Consider the following 21,153-nt stretch of genomic DNA (forward strand, 5'->3'; position numbering starts at 1 on the left):
CTGACCAAGTTAAATCACAAGCACTAAACCTTTGTCAGTGCTACGCCCACTTTCAGCCAAGCCTTCAGTGCTACTGATGTTTTTTGCTCCTGCTAAGCCAGCTTCACGCCATTAAATGAACATGAGACAAATAGTCACCAGCTATGTGTGTTTTCCCCCTCTCACAGGTTTTGACACCCTCTGTCTTTCAGAGTTTCTGATGGCAACCTCTCTGTGCCGGCATCTCAAAGTTTCTGCTGTGGAGGGGAAACACGATTTTAATATCACCATGCATCCAGAAATCACCGTTTTCATCAACGAGGATTTTATGGAGCATCATCTTCCCAGGGGAAAACCAGATGCTCTACATCAAAAGGACCAACACCACTAGGGACTGCCAGAGACACCGAGCACGGAAACTTTGCAAAGCTACGCACTTCTCTGATCACCCTCCCTGCCAACATCAGAGGGAAAATTCCCACTCGTTTCTCTAGGCGCAGGCTCCCACAGACAGGGAAAAAAACACAAAGCATGCACAGCTGCCTTCTTCCTGCCGGAAAAATGCAGGAGGTTCCTATCCACAAAGTAGCAGAGTCAACTACAAAAAGCATGTTTAGAAAGTTGTAACCGTTTTCTTCTGAAATAAAATGTGACACCGTGGTGAAAATATGTGGCAGGCCTTCAGAGACAAAACCCGTTGACCATGAAAGAGGCAAACCATTTAACCTTTTTGTCTGAAAACCTCAGAAATGAACCGCGACCTTTTATTTCACCTTAACACTACTATAGAAATCTCAACCCCAAGGCAAAGCAAACTTTTGAAAGGGACAGAAAATGAGCAAAGACCCCAAACAGCAGCAAACCCCAGGACACACTAAAAGAGTAGATTGGGGAGCTGGTCCAGGTGACCTCTTTGACAGCCAGGGATGCTATCTCCTGCTCTCAAGCCAGCCAGCCAGCACCTGCAGATGGTCTGTGCCTGGCTGGGGAGTACTCCTTGCCCATGAGCTCAGAGCATGGCTGTTGATGCTCCTCCAGCATTTCAGGGAAACATTAGTTATAAAAACCCCAGCAGTGGGAGTGGAACTAAAGAGGAAACACTGGAAAGCAGGTTGATAGTGGGCCAAATGTTCCTTGCTGCATAAAAGCCTCAGAAGAAATCTTAAACTGTGAAGGGACAGGAATGGGCTAAAAACCTAATGGCAGGAAGAAGTCCTTAAAAAAGCTTATGGAAGTGGTTTAAGTCAGTGCCAGGTCATATTGCCCGCTTCCTGTAAGGGAATTGCAAGGGCAGTGAACAAGGTTGTGGGTGGGGAGGGGGGGGAAGGTACCGCCACACAAAAATCCCCACCAACGCTCCTCTCAGCAGCCCGCCACTGGCAGCCTCTGCTCTGTGCAGGGCTCAGCGCAGGTCTGCACCATCCTCCCCCAGCGGGGAAGGGGGCAGGGAGGCAGCGGTGGCAGGAGGTGTGAAACCAAACCCAGCAGATCAGAAACGTGCGCGGGTCCTGGGCAGCCTCTGGTGACGACACAAGACTTGCTGAAGAAGCTCTCGAGCGCTGCACGCCTCACAGCTGAGACTCAAGCAGCCGTAGCTTACGATTCACGTGTGTGCACACACGTGCCCTGAATGACCGAAATACCCCGACTCTGCTCAGGCGAGGAGCGGGGGCATTCCCAGCAGAGCCTGCGTGGGCTGGCACAAGGGTTTTGTAGCTCGAAGATGAACATATGGTATCAGCTGTGCTGTGATGGTGCATGCCACCATTTCCCTCCAGGTAAGAGCTCATTCCTGCTAGAAAGCCGCCACTGCCTTCCCTGGAGGATGGCTTCTGAGGAGGGAGCAGACCCGTCGGCACATCTGAATTTCGGGTCCGGTGCTGATGCAGGCTGTGTCAGCTGCAGGTCTCCTCTGCGAGGGCTGCTGGCCAGTGCCAGTGATGGCTCTCATCTTTTGGAGGAAGCCCGCGTTGCTGGGGACACCGCTTCTGGCCTCACCTCCTCTTCCATCACCCACATTTTCGGGCAGCAGCTAGGGAGACCTTCGCCTGCTGGTAGTAAACAGCAACCTAACAAGGTCATGGCTTCATGCATTTCTGCACTCTTCTGCTCTCCCCTCTTTTTCTTTCACACTGAAAGATGGTACGGAGCTTTCTCAGCTGTGGCAAGAAAGATGAACATGGCAACTACCGTTTAAAGATTTAGGGACAAATCCAAAAAAATATATATTTATGAATCCAGTTCTTAAATCCTGTTCAATGTAAATTTAAATTCTTAAATACCTCTTTGACTTTAGCCCTACAGCTTTAAGGGAGAAGCCAACAACATTTTGAATAATTGCTTGATTTCAACTTCAAAGTTCTCTCTACTTCACATTCTTTCATGGAAGATAATGCTACAAAATAACTAGATTATGCTTCTTATTGAAAAAGAAAATCAGGAAGTCTCTGGTATGCACCAGTGACTGAAAAAGAAGGGTTTTAAATATCTGGCACATACATTTCTGAATGTAATCTGCATTAGAAACACCCCCCCCCAGACAGCTAAACACAACTGCAAGCAGCCATGGGATGTATGCATGCGTGTAAAGCATGGCTGCTTTCATTATTTGTAACCTGACTGACATGGGTGACCATGCAACTCTGGGCTTGCAAAACATCTGTGTTGGTCTGCTTTCTCTTTCCCTTCCTCGTAGCCATCTGTAGCTCTGATTAGTCACGTGTGCTTGGAAGAGGAAGATCAGCAAGGTCAGGGGGTGTGGATGCCACTTGTTGCTGTGGTCACTCTATAAATGTTCCTCAGTGCACCCAAGAAGAGCATCCTTGGGCTCACCACGTTCAGGGGAGTATACAGGACAAATTCAGACAGTACTCCAACCGGCCTCTGCAACCAGTGGGAATGACAACTCGCTATATATATGTATACATGTATACACCTTGACAAACTCTTAAGGACCAATATTTCATTGGAGAAAAAAGGGAGAGGGCAGAACAAACTGTTCAAACCATTCTCCCCCAGACACTATGTGGTATCTGAGATGCCCACTTCCAACCCCCTGTGTTGTGTTTGCAGGAAAGTAGATGGAGAGAGAGAGTAACCCAGGGTTCAACACGGGCACTAATGATGCTCTCTTGTCTGTAATCTAGTACATTGAGCCAGATCCCTCCAGAAAGAAAAGAGCTTCCAGTTTCCATAGTGTTTTTTGGAGTGCTGTTTCACTGGAGATTTCTGTTGACATCAAGATCCTTCTGAAAGTACTTTGAGCATCGACTTGTTCCTAGCGGAAAATGATGTTTCAAAAATTAAAATGCTCCATTAACTATCTACAAAATCTTGTAGTCCATACGTTTCCCCAGCTCGCAAGACCAGTACTGGAAAAGGACACAAATTGGGATTCCACACATGCAGATTTCCTCAGCCACATGAGACAGTAAAAGCTCAAGGCTTTGACTATATGGCAAAATATAACAAAACAACAACAAAAAAGCCTATTCATTTTACATACCCAGAGAAAGCAGTACTTGATGGCTTGTAATTGCTGGTCTACAGCTCCCTCTGAGCCTCATATGGAAAAACAATGAATTGTACCTACTCCTAATAAAATCCCAGTTAAAAAGTTGGTATGAAATGACTGTTCCATGCTAGCAAGCATGCTCAGTCTTTGAAGCACTTGGAGGTCCATGCAAGTAAGGAGTTGAACATTATACAGAAAGGCTCCAAAACACTAAAGGAGTAGGCATCTAAACGTAAATTATCATTTTTAATTAAAACAACAACAACAAGATTATATACCCTAGGCATAATGGATTTTTTTGGACAGTTTTCCTAGATAACTCCAAGAAGTACAGGTCCCTTAGTGACAATACCACCTTTGGGTGCCCTGCAGACTGTTACAGATGAAAATCAAAAAACAGATCCCTTGTTTTCTTAGAAAGCTTGGTACAGGGAAAGGTAGCTGGAGAAGAATGAAATCTTAAAAGCCCATCTGAACACCCCACGAGAGACATGTTTGTACAGTTAGAGTATTAATCTCATTTGCTCTCAGATCAGTCACAACTGAACGTTTCCCTCCCAGTGGCCAAATTTGCTTGCCTTGCAAAGCTAATCTCAAATATGGAACAGAAATCCTTGCTGCCAAGGCACTGCATGCGAAACGACCTTCTTCCTTTGCACCTGAGCAAAAAGAGTCTTGAGCAGCACCACAAAAGGCACCGCGACGCAGCAGGAAAACCAAAGACCCGAGAAGCAATTACTTCTTTTTCCTCAAGGCCACACGATCGTCAAGATAGCTACTGTTATTGCACCATCAGTTACGAGCTCCTAGGCGGGAGGCTAATGGCAGCTACCTCCCTTCTCGCTTACCAGTGAGAGCCGTTTCACAGAAACAGCTAATCTTTACCCTTTATCCACCAGTTTCCTTTCACGGTGTAAAAATCGGTAGGCAGCATCGACACCTATCTGCAGATTGGTCTTCAGACGGCTGTGCCTAAAAGCTGTAACCTTTCTGTGCACTAGCTAAACTTTCTTCCAGTCCGAAGGCCTTCCTAAGTCTGCTGCTCTCAGCTCCACCACCTCTTGCTCTGCTGTCCTGCCAGGAGAAGTATGATGGCGTTACATGATTAATTTAGATGCTGTGTGCCATGAGATCAGAGGTTTTTTATGCTAGAGCTTCCTCTTCACATCCGCCCTCTCCACGTCCAGCATTAAGCGTGGTTACCACGACTTGCTCAACAGTCAACAGCAGAGCTGTGCGTAGGATAGCAGCTCCACACAGCTGATCTCTGAAGCACTTCTCTTTTTCACCAGGAAAGTGAACATAATTGATTTCTTTTGAACTTTTGTTCACCGTTTACTCAGTACGTGTTGCAACACCGCTCAGCTTGAGGATTTTCTACAGAAGATAAGTCATCTGCTTCTGGACAGTCATACGCCTGCAGCTGAAATAATGCCCCAGTGGTGCTAGCAGAGAGCTGAGAGGGAGCTCTACTCAAGTGATGGTGCTGCGGGGGAAGAAGACGCTTTGGTCATCTGCACCAGTGACAGAGCGACACCTCCGAGACCAAAGTCTCCCACTTGAGCCATGGTTACAGTGACCATGACCACACAGGAAGGGGCATCTGTAAGCACCAGTGGATATTAGCATCCTGTGACCCAGAACATTGCCATTTCTACACGTGTGCTGGACTTCACAGGACTAAACACGCTGAGGTCAACTTAACAGTTAATATAGGCACAGGCCAAACCACGTTCACCACCACTCATACCAAACCATGTGATGTTATTCATCACATTATTGTTTCCAGCTAGGACAAGACCGTGGTTACTATAACAGCTCTACATCCAGCTTTTGCTAGCACAGTTGTTCAGTATCCTGATACCTCATGCTCATCAGCAGACAGATTATAAATCAACACATGTAATATAAGCTGCAGAAACATTCCTTTTCAAGATGAAAGATACACAAGGAGTCTTCTAAGTCAAGTGTGATTTGTTTTTTAAACTTATTCTGATTATGGGATACTGATCTGGGTCTTTATGCAATTTTTATTACACTTAATAGTATTCAAGTAAATAGAAAAGGACATTCATGAGTGGTTGTTCTAAGGAAAGAATGAATCAGAATGTGCAGGACTGCTAATATCAGAGCAAAGAATGATGGCAAAGACCAGCTAGCTTTAGATTTGCTTCCTTTTTCCTAGGTTCAGTATGAGGGTAGGAAGGGAGACTTGCAGAATCTTCTTTGGCAGCTAATTCATGCAGAAATAAAAATGGAACAATACCTGGGAAAAAATAAATAAATCTGTGCTTCTCTTGGATCATGGAAAGCACAAAACATGAGAGAATGCTAATTCTTGATAAACACAAACAACATGATCCTCTGCATCGCACTACATTTAGGAACAGGACAGTCAGAATTCACACGCAAAAGACCAAACTCCTAACTCATCATTAACTTCAGATCCATCAAAAAAGAGTAGATAGTTATGATTCTGCACAGTTTGTCTATTTGAAAGAATTACCTCTTTGAAGTGTTGTTTTCATTGAAATGGTGTTCATTGCAAAGACTTTTCTGACTTGGCAATCTGAGATATTTGGAGACTGTGTCAGTAATTCAAATACACAAGTACACTTCCTTCTACCACTTAGTTGTCCAAAAAGTTTTGGGAAAGGGATATTTGGCATTTCCTTTGACATTCAATAATATAAAGCAGACATGCAGAAATACAGAGATTTTGTACAGCATACAAGCATGAAAAGGAAACAGGATGAGCAATAAAGAAAAGCAGACAGATCTGAGATTTGAGAGAAAGCAAGCTAATTTTTGTGGCATATCGGCCTAAGAAGTTCTCTACTTTGGTCTTCATTGCAGCAGAGGAACAAAGCACAGTCCGAGATGGTGTCCCTGCCAGTTTTCCCAGGCACCATGCAGAAATTAAAAATTAAAACCCCCAAAATTCAGATGAATTCAGCAGATTAAGGCAAGCAGTACTCCTCAGGACTGTTTCATAGGAAGAAAGCCTCAGCATACACACAGAATTTGAAATCTTGGTTCAGTCAGCATGAAGGCAGGACATTCCTCTATTCTTTGGCTAGCTTGAGAAAGGAGAAGTGTAGAAGCAGCAGATGCACTCCCTGAGCTGAGAGAAAGGGACGTGGCTGCCTGGAGAACAAAGCTGTTGAGCTCCTAAGAAATTACATTGGCCACCTCTGAGGTTGCCACTAATTTACGGGCTCTGAAGTAAGATTAGAAGTCACAGGGGGAAAGGAAATAGACACCTTTCCCTTCCAAACTGTCAGGATTTGGAGGTTTCTTAGCCTTATCATCACTTTGCCAAACTAGATGGAAAAGGAATTAGAAACACTAATGTCAACAGTGAGTTACCTGGAATTAGAAAGCAAGACCCACTTGGTTCTCGGGACTTAAAGTCTTAATTCAAGCAACTTCAAGCAGGACTGTTTGTCCATCTCTCCTAGGAGCTGTTATAATGAGGTCAGTAACTATGAGAAAGCAGATGATGAAATCACTAATGTGTTATGTACACACACAACATATGCACGCAAGTGAATTCCTTGGAAATAAATCTCAACTTTTGAACCAAACAAGGACGAGAAACATGCTGACAGGTACAGAAAAAGTCCAGCTGGACTGAGGTAATTTCTGTTTGTCTTGATCCGTATAGAATGGAGAGATACATTGAATAGAACAGATGCCCTTGACAGAATTATATTTCCCATATCCCTCCTGGGGATGGATCATGGCGCAGGATGGAAAAGAAGCTGTGGCTGAAGGGAAGTGCAAGACCTCCAGATATTTTGTGGTGCTGGGGTTCCCCTCTGGACCAGGACGGTGCAGGCCAGATTGAGCAGCCACATGGGGCTCAGCCGTGGTCCCAGAGCCAGAGACGCTCACTGCTGTGCCCATGCTCCTGGAGCCTGTGACACAGCACGGGGTAGGATTCCCACTGTGATAGGAATCTCATGCATGAAACTTCATGACTCAGATGCTAATTGGTTAAGACATTCTTCAATGTGCAAAGAATAAGCTGGAAATGAGGAAAAATACTCTGATAACCCTATGGGCAGGACTGCCAGCTCAGCACAAAATCCAATGTGTTTCACGTTACCCAGTAAAGATATTTAATCTGTACTCGCCAACTTATTCCAATCCTGGTGTTAACCTTTTAAAAAGTGATAATAATGAAAAAAAAAATATTTCCAAGGGCACTAGGCAATTTTTGTATTTGTGCAAAAAAAAAAAATATATAGATAGATAGATATGTTCCCTTGGACAAGAAAAAAATCTACACCAGGTTATTCTGTTTACATTTTAGGCTACATACAATATCTTAACATTCAAACTGGGACACGTTCTTGGTATAACTGTAGCTTGGTACACCGACACAGTCGGAAGGGTCCCGTTTTACAACCATTGACTAGCCAATCTGTCACACAAAGAAGCAGTGTGGCAGGAATAACTAATGAGTAAACCTCCAAAGAAAGGGATGCAAAAAGGATGTTTACAGATTTCTGCGTGGATGTGGTCTATTATGAAGTTATAACTTCCTATCTATTGAGTGTTTACTAGAAAGGCTGAGAATTACGATAGCCTTTTGTGGACAGGAAATGATCCAAGGAAAATTAAACAGATAGAGCAATTCAGTGTCAAAATAGGAAACACTTTAACCACTACATAACCAAAAGCTTACATGGTACTACAGTATTATTCTAAATTAGGAAAAAGATTTCTCTTAGACATTCACTCGCTTTCTGAAGACCTTATCTGAGATTTTATCCAGCTCTCCTTTGTTTGATCAGATGGCTCTAAGTTCCAGTGGGACTTTGACAAATTAACAACTGTAGGATTAGACACACGTTTAATTAAACACAAAACCACATGGTGTTATAGGTATGTTTTAAAAGCTTATTCGTTTTAAGCATGATTAATAGCATGATTAATGAGATAAGCAGAGACACATCCGCACTCACACACCCATACATGAACAGAGAATTTACAGGAAACAATACCCAGTAATATTTCATCTCTAGGCTCGCACCTAAGAGTCAAAACACAGCTTAATTTTTTCCTGTAAAAATCTCATGAAGTTGCTTTATATAAACAGACACCACTGATCTTGGGGGAAGAATGACTTCAGCCAGCAAGATTAGATACTCAGAATTTTAATATCTGCTTTATCAATTCCAACCTAATCTAGATTTTCGAACTGCAGAATGATATTTTACATATGGCAATTTTAATCTAAATTCCACAGGAAAGGCACTTCCCATCTGCAGCTGAGCTCTCGGTACACACCCAATGGCTTCACCGAAATCTGTTCTTCAGCAGCCCGTGATATCACTGCACATGCAGCCATGCACATGGTAAGCACAAAGAGCTGTTAACTGTTCGTGATAACTAGGAACTGGCACATTAAAAGGGACTGAAAATGGTTACAGACAGTCACATCTTCTCTGCTTTTACAGAAATACTTGCAGAAAGACTATCACAGAAGAGCCTTTTCTCCAAAGGCACTATAAATGCGTGATTCAAGTTCCACTGATGTTAAATTAAGGTCTTCCCATTAATTTCAGTAAGCTCCTGATCAATCTGCCAGATTTTCGTTGTTAAAAAGGATTTAAAATAGGACAGCAAAGAGGCAAGATTTGGCTTATAGCTGAGGCTGGTGGTTTACCACCCGTCCTGCCCCAATACTGGCAATGTCATTGAAGCTGTAAGCCCTCAGTGCTGTGAAGGAAGCTGTAAGTGCGACTGGAGTGTTGCTGGATCTGAACTGGGCACGAGATGGTAATGGTGCTGCTCTGCTTTCCAGCTCCTGCACGATTCTCCCTCTGATACACAAGTGTCACGTAGGTCCTTTACCTATCACGCACAAATTTTGGCCAAATTAATAATCTGCAAAATAACTTAAAATATCTTGGCAATATTATGTTTCATTAACAATCTCCTAACAGGGCATCAGAATACCCCAGGGAGAAAAAAAAAAAAGGAGGGGAGAGGGATGTTCAATTCTCATTTCCCTCCCTGTTGCTCCAGAGCTGTTTTTGGCTTTATTGCTACAACGAAGCTGAGACTACGCTTTCACCAAGATAAGCATCAGCTTGTCACAATACCATGAAATGAAACTTGTACTATCTATTTATATTCAGAAAGGTGATTGTATATATATATATATATATATATATATATATATATATATATATATATATATGTATGTATCAGGTTTTGGTTTTAGAATACTCTGTTATTAAGAAACAGTGAAAACTAACCCAAGCCAAGTATCTAGTTCCTCTTGTGCTATTTTAAAGTGAGGTCAGTCTTAAAGTCACAGGTCCAGAATGGCCACAGAGACCAGTAAACAATGACAGCTCAAGAGAGCTGAGTGATTAGATCCTGAATCTGCATGTTTTAAATGAGGATAGGTGCCAATTTATACAGGAGTTTAATGTCATGGCCACCTGGAACTGAACTTAACACACAGATAAAGATAACTAAGGTCCTTACACAGATTAAAATCAGGAAGCATCATTCACTATAAGGGAGGAACACAGCCTTCAAACCTTCTGTCCTCCCATGCAGATTGCACTAACACAGCTACAAGGAAAACATTTAACACAGACTTCTCGGTGAACAGAAATACGATCTGCGTGGCCTAAATTTCATGAACCGTGGGCCAGAAGTGCTACTTCATGGTTTGCGACGGTAACAGCTACGCGGTAACTTGTAGCTCGTGAACTTCTGCTAGAACATGCATCTGGTGGGGTGGCTGCCCACAAGCACATTTTCACCTTTTGTAGCAACTGGAGAAGAGCAGGGAGTAAGCAGCCTAAGGTAAAGGCAGAACACACAAAGTCAGATCATTCGCACAGCAGTTGCTGCTCAGAAATACACTGGCTGCAAGCTTAGATCCCGACTTGTCCCATACTGACTTGTTTCCTCTTAATGTCTTATTTCTCTTAAGTGGATAGTGCTCCCAGCACTCATTTAGTGCAGTTATTACTAGAATAAAGTTCACATTAAATAACCTCTAAAAAAATTTTGCAGGCATCTTTTTTTTTTTTTTTTTCCTTCCAGCTATTTACTGATGGCAAACATCTTAGAAGTTAATTTCCCAGTTGGAAGCAACCAAGAGGATGAAACTGTACTCCCCAGAATACACGGAAAGAAAGGAGCAGTCAAAGGCTGCTCACATGCTTAACAGAAAATTTTGGATCGCTCCACATCTTGCCTGTCAAACTTAAAAATACAAATACACAATTGAAGTTCATTGTAACTCAGATTCATAAACCAAGCATTTAAAAGTATTTTTACTTTTACTCAAATCCATCTACTAAGCAACTGGTATATGCAACTGTTCTTGTGTATGAAAAATGTATGAACGCACCAAAGTGGGGCAACCTCACAGTCATTTTGGCAAAGGAAATGTCTCTGAAGCTGTGGAGTTTTGCATGCGTGCAGTCTGCAAGGCTCAGCTTAGGTTGCAGAAGATACAGACTGCATTGGCAAGCACTAAAGAGAAGAACAGAAACACAGCTCCAGATAACAAACTGGTAAAGGTCAGGTTCAATTAAGACCAATCCTCCTGGCTTGTGCAATGAGATCTCATCAAGCTCCCAAAAGACATTTCAATACTTCCATTGACTGGTGAAGTAGTAAACAGGATTTTAAATTTAATTTGGCCAAATCTAGCTCTGATTAGTGCTACTGAAACAAGTACAATAAATTACCAAACCACTTCAGCAGCCAAGATGATTCCAGTTTTCTTACGGCTGCCAGTGACGTACGTAGCAGAAGCAGAAATCTCCAGCAAATACGTGTGTTTGGTGAAAAACACCGACTCACTTCGATCAAACTGACACAAGTTTAGTCAGAATAAATTCACAGGAGGAGGGAAGGAAGAAGCTGGCACTGACAAGGAGGTGCTGACCGGGAGGAAAACTGGAAGCTGAGCATTTCGTCTTGCCATCAAACATCCTGATTGAAGAGATGAAAGCTTGCTGGAATTAGGCCCTTTGCTTTACTTCCCAGGACTTAAGACTGGCACAGGTTGCCCAGAGAGGCTGTGGGGTCTCCTCCTTGGAGAGATCCTCAAAAGCCACCTGGAGATGGTCCTGGGCAAGCAGCTCTGGGTGTCCCTGCTTGAGCAGGGGTTGGAGCAGACGGCCTCTGCAGGTCCCTGCCGATGTGGTGGAGGACCACACACGCCCCACACCTCCAGCTCGTCACAGCCTCTGCAGAGACCATGCAGGAAGGGGCCTCAGCTGTGTTTCTGGCCATGTCTCAGCCTCAACCCGAACCGGTCGTAACCACTCACCTCCTCCTGGCTGGTTTAGGGCTCAGCCAAGGCAAAGGCCTGGCAGCACCACCGGCTGCTTTAGGGAGCGCTTCGCCAGAACCTTCCTAGCAGTGAAGGACTGGAGAGTCCGAATATAGACTTTATTCAGAAACCACAAATACTACGATATCGAGTGGAGAAAAATTCTGAAATAAGCCACAACATATTTATTTTAATACTGTTTTCTGTCTTATAAACCATAATGATACTTGCTTATAAACTCCTGCCTCTCTTCCAGAAGCTTGAAGTGGCAGGTTGACACACAATTTCCCTTCAGAAAGTAGGGGTCTGGCAATTTTGACCTGATTTTGCCATTTCATGAAGGCTGCAGTGCTAAATAGCCTGATAAAAGGAATTTCAGCTGCAGCCTGTTCCATCATTTCTACTTCTTAGAGCTTATTCTGCAGCACTTCAGAGACTGCCGAGGCATCCCCGTGTCTCTACCCTAGGAAATCCAGCACAAGCACGGCTTCTTCTTAGGATTTCAAAAATAATTAAAGGCAAGGTACAACAAAGGAAGTACAGAAGAAAGAAAAACGTGACAGAAGCAGCACAAATCTGCTACAAACCAATACCTGCACATTCAAGTCCGTTAAACAGATCTTTTTTTTTTTTTTTTTTTTCCATGGTACTTGTTTATCTTAGCTACAAAGCTAATTTGACAGAATAACCCTGGGGCTCTTTTTATTTTATTATTTTATATAAGCAACATGGGCAAAGTTTATCCATTTTGTCACAGAATTGCTTCATTTCAACACGCTTCCCGAACTGAAAGTCATCCTATTCTTTTCAAAAATCGTGGTGGGGACAATGCCCGATTAAAATGAATACAACTGAGGTTTGCTGAAGGAAAGTTTCTGTTTGACAGGACGAAGTTCACAACCACTGTTTCAGCTGCTCATTATCAGCAGCAGTTCAGAAGGCTCCTGGTTGTATCAAGCAAAACTAAAAACAGCAACAACGAAACTAATCAAGCAAAAGAGAAAGGGAAGAAAGGCAGATGACTTCAGGAGGCAGGGGCAGCTCCTCCTGCTGGAGGCTTAAAACTGCCTAAAGCTTCTTCACATCAGCCCCAAAGGGCTTTCAGGGGCAGGGCAAGGAGTCCCTGCGCAGTGCTGCCCTAACCCACCCAGGTGGTTGGGAGGCATAATAGATGCTAAAAGGAGCTGTAACAGCCTAGCAAGGGGACATTTAGGTGTGGACATCAAGCATCACACACACAGCCTGAGCTGACAGAAGTATGACAGACATTGTCCCCCTACCCATCTCCCCCCCAGCAGAAAGGCCCTGCCTCAGCACTCAAATAATCACACGCTGAAAACAATAAAGGTAACATTAGGTTGGAGACAGAATAATTTCTGCACGGATCCCACATAATGATGAAATATATTAACATAAGCATGTATTATTTATGGATGCAATGCATAACGTATCCCCACTACTCTCTAGTGCATTTACCATTTCCAGAGTGAGGGAAATGCTCATGAGCCGCAAGTAGTTTGTCATCTTATCAACAGCTCCCAAACCTCCAAAAATACTCTTTAACTACATCCATAAAAATTACAGACCACAGCCACGTTTGCCTTGTGATTACTTAAGGCTAAATAAATCTTCTCTTTGAAGCAGAAACATTTTTTTTTTAAAGTTTTTACCAAGTTTTTGGCCACAGATTTTATATATAACAGCACAGACTCAAAACTTATTATACACTAACCAGGATCATTTTTGGAAACACCCTGCTTGCTTCTTGGATGGGTTTCCATCTGATTCAATCACAGTAATTGTACAGCTCTTATAGTACTCAGGGAAACAAAGGATGTTGCAGAGGTTTCCATTTATAGGTGAGTGGGTTCCAGCGTAGTGATCTTGCAACCAGAAGCAGGGTAAGTCACTCTCTTCTTTTCAGTATCGCATAGCAGAAGCGATTAGAATTAGCATCTAGTGACACGACTTCTCTCTTCCTGATTTCATAAGTATGTGGGTATGTAGGTATACACGTCCTCTCACCTTAAGCCTTGTGGATCATCCTCAAGCCCCAGCTCTGAAAAGCTAACGCTACACTTACACCTTCAGACCCATCTCCGGCAGAGGCTTCATTAACTGCGGATGTTCCTGGTGTTTTATTTGGAAAAACTACTTCAGGATCACATCAATCCTGAAGAAAGACTGAGGCCCGGATTAATGTCACCTTCTGAAATGCCCAGATGAAGAGATGGTGCGTGACAACATCTGGCCTCCTCAGAACCAGCTGGGGCGGTGAGGTGCTGGTGCAGTGAACGTGGGACCTGGCTCAGGATATCACAGCCCCCAGGGGGTGGTTGGGCTGGGAGGGAGATGGAGCACTCAAAGCTGAACATTTACAGAGGCTTGGGCACCATCTGGAACACTGGGCACCATCATGATCACCCCATTAAACAGAGGGACAGCTTTGAGGATAAAATGGACCCATGAGGTTCAGAAAAGAGTGGCAATGACCCAGTAGGAGGGAATGGAACATTAGGTTTGTATAAACTGAGAGGTGCAGAACAAACAGGGAAAATGTATATATCACAAGGCAAATATATCAGGAGAACAGAAATTAATGATACCCATTTGAAATTTGGTAAGAAAAGCTATGATGGAAATTAAGCCACAGTAGAAGGAATATGTTTTCATATGAGCTGGGAGCCTGCTGAACTCACCATCATGAGAAATCTGCGGGCCTGGAATGTATGATTCTGTGTATGTCAGTCTCTGTACTCTGTTATACATGAAACAGCGCCCAGTTTTGTTGTAATGCTGGTAACGGCGTTAGAAGGGCTATTAAACATCACGTGTATTCTTTTATTACAGTCTAATTACAAAGGAGCTAAGAGAAGATTCCTTATTTCCTCCCTGTGGTGCTAAAAACCTTTCCTAAAGCACCCTGATCTGGTTAAGTCAGAGACGATTTACTGGATTTAGTAGTGCCACAGGCATGGCACAGGTGTAGCAATTCTCTGGCTTTTGTTTCATATGGACAAAAAGAAAAGGCTATGGGATAACAATGGCAGAAAAGAGACAAAAAAATGGCCCAAAGTGAATTCTGACATGCAAATATAAAACCCCAAATGCTGAAAAGAAAAGCAGTGATTTACATTTGGGGGTATCTATAGCTTTCCAACGCATTGCTGTTCATTGCTTAGGAAACCTTTGCGACTCTTTAGACCTTTTGTGCTGAATCCCAATGTATCAAGTCCAGACTGAGTTTTCTGAGGAGCTGCAGCCAAAACAACCCGGTCACTTCCAAGAAAATAGCTGGGCAAAAACAAGAACCTTTTATTTAGAGAACACAGGGCATTGAAACTCGTCCCAGTGCAAATGCTTTTCACTCCCCAACTTCTGAGTACTCGAGCTTGGAATCTGCATGGGTCTCTTCCGCGACATTTTATCCAGGGGCTCTGGTAAGCTAAGTGAAATTAAAACATCATCCTGACCTCCGTTTTGCAAACCTTTCCATTTAAAATGTGGTAAAAGGGAACATGTGGCTGGGTTGCTAAATCAAGGGACAGAATTAAGACTTCTCAGTCACTTGGTAGGCAGCAGCCCCAACAGCACTCACGGACACCACACTGTGGTGTTGGGATACGCAACACGTTGGGTATGTCTGCAAGATGAACCGTAGCTAATGTCCATTGAGGACTCTTATCAGATGAAGTTTGAAGAGAGATTTATTTCAAAGAGGTAAGAGAGACATTTAAACTGCTATCAGAGTCCACACAATTTTCTTGAGAAACTTTTACTTCTACCCACCAAGCATTTGAAGCATTGGTATGAAATTCACCATGTTCTACAGCACCTCTCCTTCCATTCAAACAGGCTGGTTCTCATTTTAGTACAAAGCAGAATTAAATTGTGAGCTCAGCTTAGCATTAATGGGGACAGCAAATATAACACCTTAAGATAAAGTACCTGTACCGTACATAACTTATCTGTACAGAACAAGCTGGCAGAGCAGTTACGTCTTTAGCAAACCAGGCTCAATATAAAAAGGATTTACTTGCATGCAGGAACATTTGCAGTCTCTGTGCAGTTTTACTTTGAATAGATTTAACATTTAACTAGTTCAACCACATTAATCCTGGAGCTCCAGACTCCTGGAGAAGTATTTATCATTTTCCATTTAGAACTAAAAATGACATTTGCAGCAACAAAACGTGGAATTTCAAAGAACTGTATGCAAATTTTAAAACACCACTATCTAAATAAATATGAAAACCTCTCAACTTTCTCAGAAAGAAAGATTCATAGTGAGACTACCCTTTTCTCATTTATATCAGAATGAGTTTTAAGGTTTAAAAGCCTGAACTTGGTGCAGCTTTTCCTCAGATAGGAAAGTCCATCATGTTTGAAACGTTCAGATTGCAAAGGCTAAATTGTAGCAGTAATGATGAAATACTCTAGTCAGAGGAGCTCTAGATTGAAAATTTAAATGAGAAACCAACTCAGTGCAGTTACTGATAATGCAAGTTAATTAAGAGCATTTTTGAACATTTGTCTCATTTCTTTGCCGTGATTTCTAGGTTCTCTGAAAGAGTTCCCTATTGTGCTGCACACCAAGCTGTGGGGCATGGCAATTTTGCTGCCCTATATGTAACTCTTTTATTTGGTCCTTCAAATTTTGAAGTTTATCTTGAGATGAAGTAGTAGAGAAAAGGAGCAAAAGAAAATGTGTGTTAGTGGCATTACACTTGCTTTGCTCACAGAGATGGGCAGGTAGGTGTTTGCAGGGCTTCCAAAACCAAAAAAAACACAACCCAAATGCTCACCCAAGAAGGAAACACGAAGGAACTAAGAGCAAATAAGAGCCCCAAACCTTAGCATCTCCCACTCTAAGCTACCTAAAAACACGCAGAAGTATTTTGACATTTTACCACGTGCTCACTCTGCTGGGAAGGCAGGCAGGGACTGGCAGGCTGAGAGGCTGCTGGGTTTCCTTATCCCAGTAACTCCCATGTAAATCACCCTGGCACCTGGCCCCCAGGCCTGGTTCAGCAGCATATAACCTGCTCTTTATCTCGATGTAACATCATCCCTCTCGCAGGCTACCGGCAGGCTGAGCCTCACCCGATTTGGCTGCACGGATTTCCTTGGATGCCAAAGCCTCCCTCTGCTTCAGGCACGGTGAGAGATGGCTCTGCCTCCTGCAGCAAGGCCCGGTGCTGTAAAAATAGCACCTGTGCTGATGAGGGAAGCTGATTCCCAACTCGTGCTTCCTATTAGCTTCCCCTGAGCTCCCCCTGCCCCAATGAGCCACAGAAGGATGATGAAAACCACACTGTGAGGTGCTAGGAGCAGCCCTCCCTGGCCCAGGCCCCTGCAGCCATGGGGTTGTAGGGGCTGCCTCCGGCCCCCCAGAAGCACAGCCAGCCGCTCTGGCAGGTGACACTCTACAAGCCTGTCACCTCCTCTGCCCCCTAACTGCCCTGGAAACACTGCTACAGCATCTCTTCCCTTCTCTCCTCCTGTGGGGCAATCCCTCTCCAAGGAGTCTCCTTCCTACAGCTGCCTCCCCGCCCCTCATGCTGAGCTGTTCTGGCTCAGCCTCCCCCATCTCAGCACCATCACCTCCATCCCAGATGAAGCTTCACAGATTCTCTCTGCACACCTACGTGCTTCCTCTCCAGCCTCGTGCTCAAACTGGGACAACAGGAAAACCATTATCCCACTCCTGAAGGATAGCTCAGATTAAGCAGGAAAGCTCTGCGCTGCCACATCCCAAGCAGGCCCCCTCTGAAACGCCAAAGCGCTTATTACAGCATTTAATTATAACGCAACCAAACAGCTTTCTTGTCAATGAACTCACAGCATCTCCTGTGGTTTCGTTAAAAACATCTTTTGACTTCTTGGCTTCGATCCATTCTCATCTGTATTACACACTGCTGTGGGTTTCTGCTTGTTTCAAGTGTGTTTTTATTGTTTTAGCTTCAACACTTGTGCCTTCCGCAGGCTCTTTCCTGTCCTGGCTGTATTTTCCATCTCCACCACCACACCTTTTTTTCTCAACGCTTACTAAAAAGCCCCCATCTTCTTCCTCACCACACCCACACTCTGATACTCACACAGGCTCCCAGCCTTGCTTGTGCTTTGCCTCCCCCAGACCCCATAACACCCGAGGGGACAGCACACAGCTCCCAGACACTGCCCTTTGTCCTCTTGTACCTCGTGGTGGTCCCAGGAGGCCCTCCAGCAGAGCTGTGCCTTCCCTCAACAAAGGACAGAGCCAGTTCACCCCAAGCAGAGGAGCAGGTTTAGTTTCCAAACGACCAGCCTCCACTGGGGACAGGAGGAAAGCAGTACGGAAAGGGAAATGTTGCAAAGCTACAATTTCTACCGTCTCTTGTTTTTCTAGCACGACTTTTCCCCTGAACACAGACCGAGTCAGCGTGGTTTTCGTGCCTCTTCATCCCCTGACCTCTCCAACACAACAGCCATCGGACGCTGCGGTGACTTCCCTGAGTGGAAACCCTGATATCACAGGGCAGCGCATTGGTGGGGCAGAGGGCAAGGAGAAAAACGCAGAGAAATTTAAGTCGTTCCTTTATTTATTTTTTATTTTTAATATTGTATTTCTCTTCCTGATCCTTAAGCAGTACTTGGGAATAATACAAATGCAGCATTTTCTTATGTAGATTGCAGCGGAGCTTCCCAAGCGAGGTTTTCATTGCAGCGAGACCCAACCAGACCAAAGCAGTGGCTGCATCAAAGTCCACAGGTAGAATGGAAGAGGTCTGAACCAAACGGCAGGTGGCAGAGAAATTCAGTTGTTAAAGAAGGGAAAAAAAATACACAACTCAATTCTATGGACATCTATAATCTTTTCACAGTGTTTTTCATGGCATAGATGCTTTGGTCACGTATGTACTATTGTAATCTTGCTTAAGAGCTTCTTTCCTAGACTTTATGAAATATAGCTCCAGCACACTTGCATTACATTTTTGTTAAATAATTTGCCTTTCATGTGGCATTTAACTGACAAGTCTCCAAAAATTGATCACATCTCCACAACAAACATTGCTGCAGTAAAGCTTTTTTTTTTTTTTTTTCCAGTGCAAAACCAGCATAGTACCAATCTTAAACAAGCAAAAAGACAGAATAAGACCAATGAGCCCTTATGGTCCATTTGGGCAAGGTTTCCCAGAGCTGGAGCGACAGAAGTTTCACGCCGTGCTAACAGCTGCATTAGCCAGAGGGAGAATTTATTTCCCCCTCTCCCCAGAAAGAAACAGAGAGGAGAGGAAATGGCAGAAAGCAGATAATCTCTACTTTCTACTGGCGAACAGAATGACAATGGAAAAGACCACTGTCCTCGGGAGTCCTCAGGAAACCAGTCACAGGATGTACCCGTTCAAAATGAGCAAGTTAAGTGTAAGCTCTGTTGGTTTGTGTCCTGAAATACAATCAGGTTGTTGTTAAAGCTACAACCGCAAGCAACATCACGTTGTGTAGAAGCTCTTGCTATTTCTATTTTAAAAATTATAAAGATATTCTTGGATAAACATACGTAGATTTCTGTCTGGAAGCCCTGACACAAAACCTGTTTGACATGCATATAGCACTTATGACCTGGTTTACTTTTCCTCTTAGTGAAAAGAAGTAAACCTCTCACAGACACAGCTGTTTTTTTATTTTTTGTTGTTGTTGTTTAAAGAAGCAAGAATAAAACTGCAAATTCAAGTCCCATCAAAAGGCTTTCACCTAACCTTTTCTCAGAGCCCAGTATAAATGTTTACCCACCTCTCTCAAAATGTCATCACCAGCATGTTGGGGACATGCAGCACGGGCAGTGAATCAGCTGTTATTCATACAACAATGTTAACGAGCACTAGGCTCTGTTTACCTATTTATTTATTTTCCTCTCTTTAGACTCCTTGAAGTGTATCAAGTGCCCAAATCCTTCTGACCAAGGGCCTGGGGGGGATTTCGCTTTTGTATTATAAATTATAAGCAGATTATACAAGCACACCAGGGATTATGTGAATCAAATGCTATTTTGTGGCTTTAAAAATATCTTTACTTCAAATAGAAGTCAATCACCAAACAAGATCTCATCTCCCCTAACCCCTTTCCTTCCTCTCATGATCCTATCCCCTTTGCTTTCAAACAACGAGGTGGTAGCAAAAAACAAGAGAGGAAAATAAACTCCTCCTTCTCCCAGTAACTAAAATAACTTTTTAAAATTCTGTCTGATAATTTATCAGGCCTGTTGCCTTTAGTTTAAAAATCATCATGACACTCAAAACCAGAATTTTAAAAAGACAAAAAACTTAGCTTTTCCTTTCTATTGCTATTTATAAAATTTGGCTGGCTGCAACAGTGCCAGCTATTCAACGGTTGCCTTTATGCATTATATTTCTTTGTGCTCTGTCAGTAGAAACGATGAAAAAATTCAATTCACGTTTAACAAAAGGGTTCATTTACAAACACCTCATTTAGCGAGTAAAGGCTGTATTTAGCTGCTTCCTCGCATGTCTTCTGTGCATCCTATAATCCTGCTTAACAGCACAAGTGCATTTCATAATATTCTATTACCCCCACTGCAGGCACTCCAGATATTTATACATTTCCCTGAAGTCTTCTGCTGAGAGTCAGAAAAGGATGATGACTCCTGCTCTGACACACAGGGGGGCCTCCAAACAGCTTTCAGAAGTGTTTTGCCACTTACTTTTAAGCAGGAGATACGCTAGGTTATGAAATTGAGACAAATTTACCTGCGAGTATTAACTCTCAAATGAGAGGAGGGAAATGAGATCACAGAGCTGGAGCTCTTCACAGAAACGCATGAAAAGTGATGGGTAATTAAGATCGCGCTGATAAGTGCCAAAAGTCAAGTTCTCAATTTCCCCTGCACCTTCCAAATATAATTGGGCTGAAAATAAAGCAGAGGAACTGTGCTGACATACATGGGGTTGCTTGTTTATGCTCTGAATTTCCTTTGTGTTACCTGGAAAGGACAGTAAGTTTTAATATATAACAATTAGAGAGCTGTTTTACATTGTTTTTAACTGCAGAGTTACTGGGTTCTTAGCATGATACAGAACGGGTTCTTAACTATTAGTGTTTAAAGAAAAAAAAAGCCACTTTGGACATCTAAAAAACACGTGCTATGAGCCAGACAATTAGAAAAACAGTTTTAAGAGCCCCTAGGGTCCCAGCCTTCCTCTCCTTACACAGCACAGCTCCTCTAACCCACCCAGGCGCCTCACAAAGCCAACCTGAGGCTCAGACCCTTTCTATTTCACCCGCCCCACCGGAGGGAACGCAGGGGAGAAGCCCCGCCAACACCCACCTCTGTGACAGCACC

The 21,153-nt window shown here is 43.4% G+C and overlaps 1 protein-coding gene and 1 long non-coding RNA gene across 4 annotated transcripts in view; one reads left to right on the forward strand and one right to left on the reverse strand.

Annotated features, from left to right (window-relative positions):
* Positions 1-21,153, reverse strand: part of FYN (FYN proto-oncogene, Src family tyrosine kinase) — a 130,432-nt gene that overhangs the window by 92,091 nt on the left and 17,188 nt on the right. The window lies entirely within an intron of this gene.
* On the forward strand, positions 1,624-10,681 carry LOC309876342. Its single transcript, XR_014317159.1, has 3 exons — positions 1,624-1,757; positions 8,751-8,859; positions 10,571-10,681. It is a non-coding gene; the product is annotated as an uncharacterized lncRNA (long non-coding RNA).

This window comes from Aythya marila, assembly GCF_965140915.1.
Source record: "Aythya marila genome assembly, chromosome: 3".
Taxonomy (NCBI): Eukaryota; Metazoa; Chordata; class Aves; order Anseriformes; family Anatidae; genus Aythya; species Aythya marila.